Here is a 6,926-nt window from a genome sequence, read left to right as displayed (position 1 = left end):
TAGGAGTCTGTGTGGACGTGTGTCTTCTTTCCTCTTGGGTGGCTATTTACCACTGGTCACACTGTAACACTGAAGTGGTCGATTCAAAGAACAAAAAATTCACTACGTGAATGTTCTGCAGAGATACAAGGACGCCTCTGGAATTAGTTCTCGACTGTAGAACACAAGTTGAGGGGTCTCGCTTCGTGAAATGAAAGGCTGTGCATTTTTCTCACACCTCTTCTTTTCACAGTCCATGTTGCAGCATGGGAAAAAATAACTTGGGGAAACGATTTGCTTACAAAGTCCGCGTGATGGGTACCAAAAGAGGGAATCATTCAAACCCATCACCCCGATGTCTCCCAGGCCTGTGAAGTTTGTCATTACCAGGCGGGGACTGATGTCTTCTCTCTGTGATGCCTCCTTGCCCTACCACGTAATTTTGTGCATTCAAAGTCATTCAATTTATATGTAATTAGTGATATCCACCACGCCCCTAAAATGTGCATGTGTACATACACAAAAACTGTGTACTTAACAGAATACAACTGAGGGAAAATTTCCACCCCTCACCATGAACGTTTCGGCTTTGCTGGATATCCCAGGGAACGTGGCAGGCAGTGCTTTGGGACAGAGAGCTTCCCATCCCAGATCCTTCCAAAACCAGGGTATTGGGGTATTTCTCGTTCTCTCCAGTCATCTGAAGCATCCCTTTTCCCCCTTCAGGCCCACCTCTTCTCTGATCTGAGATCTCAAAAGGACAGGAAGCAGCTCTTGGCTTGGAAAATTTGCCAATGTTTTTTTCTACCTTTAACACTGGAAAGCTTCAAATAGGAATTCCAAATAATCCCCAAGCAAGCCGTCAAAACACTTATCCATGGCAGGAGGAAACTGTAACCATTTTTTTTTTTTGCACTGTGGGTTGCGGGTAAAGAAAGTTACTTGTATAACTACACAAGGAGGTAATTTAGGATACATTTCTTTAGGGTTGAAGAAGAAGAATGCTCTGCATTAAGGAAATTAAAACTGCATTCAAAAACAAAAAACAAAAAACAAAATGCAAACACTGGAATTTTAAGCCGTCATTAAAAGTATGCCTTTGAAAAGTATTTAGTGACCTAAAAAAATATTTTTAAGGCTAGGTAACCAAATCAGAATGCTAAGCTATTTAAACAGTGCGAGCCCCATTTTATTATTCACCTCCCCGCTACCCTCAACTCCGTCTGGATGGAACATTTTTTTCTGCAGAGAAAAACGACAGGCATGTCATGCACGCAAACGTTAACACCGGTTTTCTCTGGGAATCTTTACTTTCCTGGACAGAAAGTTGGCTACGCTTCGCTTTGTATTAGGAAGAGTAAACATCCTCTAACATCTAAGCGGTAAAGTCTCAGGAAAGTGGCAAACATTTCATCAGGAGGCTTAGTAATGAACCCGACCGTCTCCGATAACTCTGCGAACCCTCTCGCCACTACACCGCACCAGGGGCTTCTGAAGTTACAGTTATGGGGCGGCTGATACTAGGCAGGCAGGCAGCACACAGCAGTTCTAGGGCCCAGCCTCCCGCGCGGTCCTACTGGGGGTTTAATTATAGGGCTGGGTAGTGGGGAGCGGTTCTCAAACTGTGCAGCGGGAACTTCACCCTTTTGACATTCAGCAGAAATTCAGAGAAACCCTCCTGCGTCCACCGACAGGGCGGAGAGCCCTAAACGTGTGGATGTGGCTTTTCCCTTCCTTAAATCCTCCACCTCCGTCCACCAGTGCTACCACAAAGCACCCCCGGCCTCCAGGATCTTCCCCCTTAGCTCCCCCGCACCCACCTATCCCCAGACCCAGCCGCCACTCCCCCGCGGCCCAGCCCCTCTGCTGTCCCTTTCCCGTTTCCCCGCAGACCCCACTCCCCGCCCCAAAAGGCCCTAGGATCCCCGGGAGCAAACTGTGAGCCCGAGCAGTATTTTCGGAGCAGAAGATTTAGAGAGAGCAGGGTCAGCAGGCCTGGGGGGAGGGGCGACGGAGTTGGGGGGGGGGGGCGCCTCTGCGAGTGCGCCGCTCTTCGAAGGTCGTCGGTAACTCCTTCCTGGCGGCGCTGGGCGCTGGCGTTGACCTCTTAACAAAGAACAGGTTCGGCCGCCGCCCCTCCCCCGTCCCGGAGGCCGAGGAGGCCACGTGACCTTTCCAGGCTCGCCCCTCCCCCACCGCGAGTGGCTGGCGGAGGGAGGGAGTATGGGGGAGGGGAAGGAGTATGGGGGAGGGGAGATGGAAGGAGGAGGGGGGAGCCTGCAGTTGCGGCGGGAAGGTGGTCGCGGCGAGCAGGAGGGAGTGGAGGGCGAAGGGAGCAGGGGGAGGTGAAGAATGGGAGGTGAAACAGAGGGGTGGGAGGAGAGGGAAGGGAGGGGGATGGGGGATGGCAAGTAGAGGGGGAGGGGGAAGGGAGCAGAGAAGGGAGGGGGAGGGGAGGGGAGGGGGAGGGGAGGGGAGGGGGAGGAGGAGGGAAAGTAGAGGAGGAGGGAGGAGGGAGCAGGGAGCAGAGGATGGAGGAGGGACGGAAGGCTAAGGACAGGGGCGTTGGAACCCCATTCCAGAGACTCATTAGGATGCAATTGCCAATTTTTTTTTTTTTAAAAGCCAGACTGTATAAATTTACAGTTTCCTTTTCAGCTGAAGCAGACAATGTTAAAACACATTAGATTTTCTGTTTCGGAATGCAAATTAAACATAGCCGAGCTTTTGGAAGGCTTAATTAAGGGCTTAAGAAAATATGAGATTTAAAACATGGATACTTGAGTAAGGCAGATTTTAGTCTGAGGGGAAATGTGGCCTTTTTTTTTTTTTTTTAAACTTAAAAAGAAAATTGCTTAATAATAAAACGGCCCAAGCCTTCCTTGAACATAACAGGAAGTCTGCTTAAAAAAAACATTTTTTTTTTTTTTAAAACAACCACTTGTTCACAGACTGAGAGGGGGTGGGTTTAACGTGGAGGCTGGGTGCCCCGAGACCCAGCAGCGGAGCTGCCTGCCAGGTCATCATAGAGGGACCCCCCCCCCAACCCCAGGCTTGCTCACCCGCCAGCCCCAGCAGTCCTCAGCCCTTCCCCCTCTAGTCTAGCGAGGACTTTCCTAAATAAGCTGCTTGTAACTCGGTTCCCTCCTGTTCCCTGCTCCCGCCTTCAGCCCCAAAGCAAAACAACAAAACCAACCAACCAGAAAAGCCGCCGCCGCCTCCCCCAAACAAAACCCCAAACCCACCCCAACTCTGCATCAGCTGTTCTTGCGCACGTTATGTGAACTTCGTGGGCTATAGATATTTTAGGCCTTTAAATGCCATTCTGTGCACACAAAACTTAAAAATGGTCTGACACGGGGGAAAATTGGCAAACGTATAGTTCACAATCTGTTACCATCACGTGAAGGCAGATTCAGGAAAAGCTCCACTGGCTCTTTCTTCCAAGCCAGGTTATGCAACGTCTTAAAATCCTTAAAATCGTCTGGGGACTTGTCTGAGAGAGGAAGAAGGGGGAGCCAGGAGGGAGAAGCCAGGATTTGGTTGCCACGTGTAAGTTTTTCTGGGGGGATGGGTCGTCGTGGGCGTAGCACATGTTTGGATTTAGTAAGCTATACCATTTCAGTCTAAAGAGTAAGAAGTGTCTGGCATTTCAACTGTCTGGGCTTTGCAAATTGGGAAGGAAAAAAAAAAAGGCCTCCTATGAACCTGAGAGTTTCTGTACCTACGGTCTCTGCGTTCCGGCCGCAGAGCAGTGGACTGGCTTCGCCGGGACTGCCATATCGGAGTAGCACAGACAAGGCTGCTTAAACACCAGGAATTTATTTCCTCATAGTCCAGAGGCCAGAGTCCAAGATCAAGGTGTCGGCAGCATTGATTTCTCCTGAGGCCTCTCTCCTTGGCTTGTAGACGCCACCGTCTTCTCCCTGTGTCCTCACATGATCTTTCCCCTGCGAGCCTGTGTCCTAATCTCCTCTTCTTATAAGGACACCCATCCTATTGGGTTAGGGCCTACCCTAATGACTTCATTTTAACTTAATCATCTCTTTAAAGGCCCCCTTTCCAAATATAGTCATGTTCTGGCCTACTGGGAGTGAGGATTTCAGTTTACGAATTTTGGGGAGGACACAACTATGGTCCTAATAGGACTGAGGGCTTCACACAGGAGGAGGGAGAGAGGGTGGCTAAGGCACTCCCATCCCTTCTGCACCCTGGCCTAGGGGTGCCCTGTGGTCTCTCGGCACCTGGGCTGTGCAGTCTGGAGGAAGAAGTGGGTGGAGGAGGGAGGGACCTGCCCATGGGTGGTGCAAGGGCAGCTGCTAACTACCAGACCTGGGCCCTGCGCGCCTTCACCGCAGCCCGTGTGTCATCTGAATGTGCCGCTAGGGGTGAATTATTCCCGAGTAATATCTTTTTGACAGGAGTTGTATCTTATTCATGTTCGGGTCCCCAGAGCTTGCTAGAGAGCTGGGCACCTAGGAGGGAGCCTAAGGTATATCTGTGGAATAATCATGTGGATTTTCAAGATGTTAATTTAATCTTCATTGATCGTATGTACCAGAAACCACAAAGCCTTTTGTTGTGAAATGATTACTGGTAATTATTGAAAAGAGACCGAGTTTTGTCTTTCTTCTTTGCTTTAATTGGGAAGAAATATCCCGGCTGTGAATGTTCTGATGTTGCTGGTTTCCTCAAGCCGTTCTCAAGAAGGAGATGTCCTAAGGCTGAAAAGTCTGTTGGAGCTCTGTTTCAAGGGACTTCATTAAGGCTTGATTCCAGTGCAGGGGTGACTGGAAGGGGCTGGTGATCTCAGGGTGCTTCTAAACGTGCACAGATCAGCCCTGCAGTTCAGTGTCGGCAGTGTCGGCAGAAGCAGCGAGGATTCAGTGAACCACAGACGTAATTCTGGAGACATTTTTGCTTGTGATTGTGTTGAAATGGTCTTGGAGCACTGGCTGGCTTGGTCACTGGTAGGCAGCTTGTCCTTTGCCTCTGGGGAAATCCATTCTGTCCTGGACACTCCCAGGGCATTGCTGACCTTCCCCCATATGCAGTTCAAGGAGCGCAGTGGGTTGTGTTGTCCCCTGAGGCTCTGGGGCAGAAGTTGCTGGTCACTGGGCGAAGCTGAGGGAGCTGGGTCAATCCGGCACCCTTCACCGTCCTGCCAAGCAGAACGATTCTCATCTGCTGCACCACGCGAGCACGAATCTACCGCCAGTAAGTCACTAGCAATTATGTATCTGGGCTGATGCAAAGCTTTGACCCAGAGTTCCTTTAGGTAATTAATGACAGGCCAAAGGTTGGGGAAAATGGCACCACTCATTCTTTCAGTCCTTTTGCTCCCTTCTAAATTCTTGGGTGTTTTTCGGTGTATTTTGCTTATCTTGTTTGCCTTTGCTCTTTATTTGGGAGAGGGCTGGAAAGGAAGTGTTTGAAAGATAGGAGTAGGAAATGAAAGGAAATTACTGCTTGGTGACAGCGCCAAAGAAAGGTGGAAATATCTGTAGTGGACACTGGTGGGTTTTGTCTGCTCCCATGTCCACCCCCTGCCTTATGGTTAAAACAAGTCAAGTTTCCTTTAGGGAACACATGGCTATGGGTTCTTTTTTTTTTTTCTTTTTTGCGGTATGCGGGCCTCTCACTGTTGTGGCTTCTCCCGTTGCGGAGCGCAGGCTCAGCGGCCATGGCTCACGGGCCCAGCCGTTCCGCGGCATGTGGGATCTTCCCGGACCGGGGCACGAACCCGTGTCCCCCGCATCGGCAGGCGGACTCTCAACCACTGCGCCACCAGGGAAGCCCCGGCTGTGTGTTCTTTAGGGAACTCTCAGGCCCTGTGATATAAAGCTCCAGGGGTAGACCTGAAGACCAGGCCTGGCCAAACAGCATTTCAAATCCCTTGCCTACAGTGACTGGTTAGGCAGAAGTTTGTGACCCTTGATCTAGAGACAGCCAGATGTGGGCTTTTGCTAGAATTTCTAACAAACAGATTTGTTTGTTTATAAATCCATCTTTATCAGTCCTTCAGACTGAAGACAGCACTGAGGCATAGAGAAACATGAAGCCAAGGAGTGGACAGAGAAAGACCATAGTAGGTAGCATTTTTTTTTTTTAACACAATTTGAGTTGCTCATGCTTGCCATTGGGGGGAAAAAAATCCTGGCTTATTAGAATACTAACTAACCTCTGTTTTGTAGAGAATTAAAATGATATTGAATGCTATTTATAGATTCACAGAGATTCCCTCCTTTCTTCTTTCACTATGATGTATGGTCTATGGGCATAAAAATGCATTCAAGATACATGTTTTACCAAATAATAGAAAAGGAACAATCAGCAATCCCTCGTCACGAAAGAGAACACTGCCAGCGGTCGCCTCATCGCCACCCATCTTTCCCCACTACGAGTTACCACTCTTTTGACTTTGGGGATAATCATCTCCTTGCTTTGCTCTGTAGCTTTACTCCACGTCTATACCCTTAAACAGAATGAATGTTGTATTAATGGATCGTACGGCGTGTATCTTGGGGGTCTTACATCTGTCACTCACCGTTACCGGCCTCATGTTCCTCTGTCTGCGTAGCTAGAGCTCATCATTCTCAAAGGCTATCAGAGTATTCAGCGGAAGACAGTGCCACAATGTATCCATTAGGGAGTAGTTTTTGTACCCGACGTTTACAGTAGAGAATTTACTGAAGTCAAGTCGATCGGTCCAACAGAGCTCATATTGGACACAAACTGAAATGTTACGTCCTGCTCTTTGCGGAAGCGTGATCCTGAATCAGCCCAGCCATCTGCCGTCCTTGGTCCACATCCAAGCTGCTGATGGCTGCTAAAGAAAAATTGCACACCTGAGTGAATTCATGTTACTACAGATCATGATCTTCAACCCCAGCTGGGCCCTCCTGAGAGCAAGTGATTCTGCGAGCCCCTCTTTTCTATTCCATCCT

General features: G+C 49.2%; 1 long non-coding RNA gene across 2 annotated transcripts in view; it reads right to left on the bottom strand.

The window, feature by feature from the left end:
• Positions 1 to 3,253: 3,253 nt before the first annotated feature.
• Positions 3,254 to 6,926, bottom strand: part of LOC307180269 — a 50,093-nt gene continuing 46,420 nt past the window's right edge. Inside the window, exons 3-4 of one of the 2 annotated variants that reach the window (XR_013825712.1) lie at positions 6,527 to 6,808; positions 3,254 to 5,395 (exon numbers count right to left, since the gene is read on the bottom strand). This is a non-coding gene — a long non-coding RNA (uncharacterized lncRNA). Of the gene's footprint in view, positions 6,809 to 6,926 lie in introns of both variants that reach the window. The other variant, XR_013825711.1, reaches the window with a different exon arrangement.

The sequence above is a fragment of the Stenella coeruleoalba genome (assembly GCF_951394435.1).
Source record: "Stenella coeruleoalba genome assembly, chromosome: X".
NCBI lineage: Eukaryota > Metazoa > Chordata > Mammalia > Artiodactyla > Delphinidae > Stenella > Stenella coeruleoalba.
Note: the sequence above shows the minus strand (reverse complement) of the source record. Positions and strands in the feature narration are given on the sequence as shown.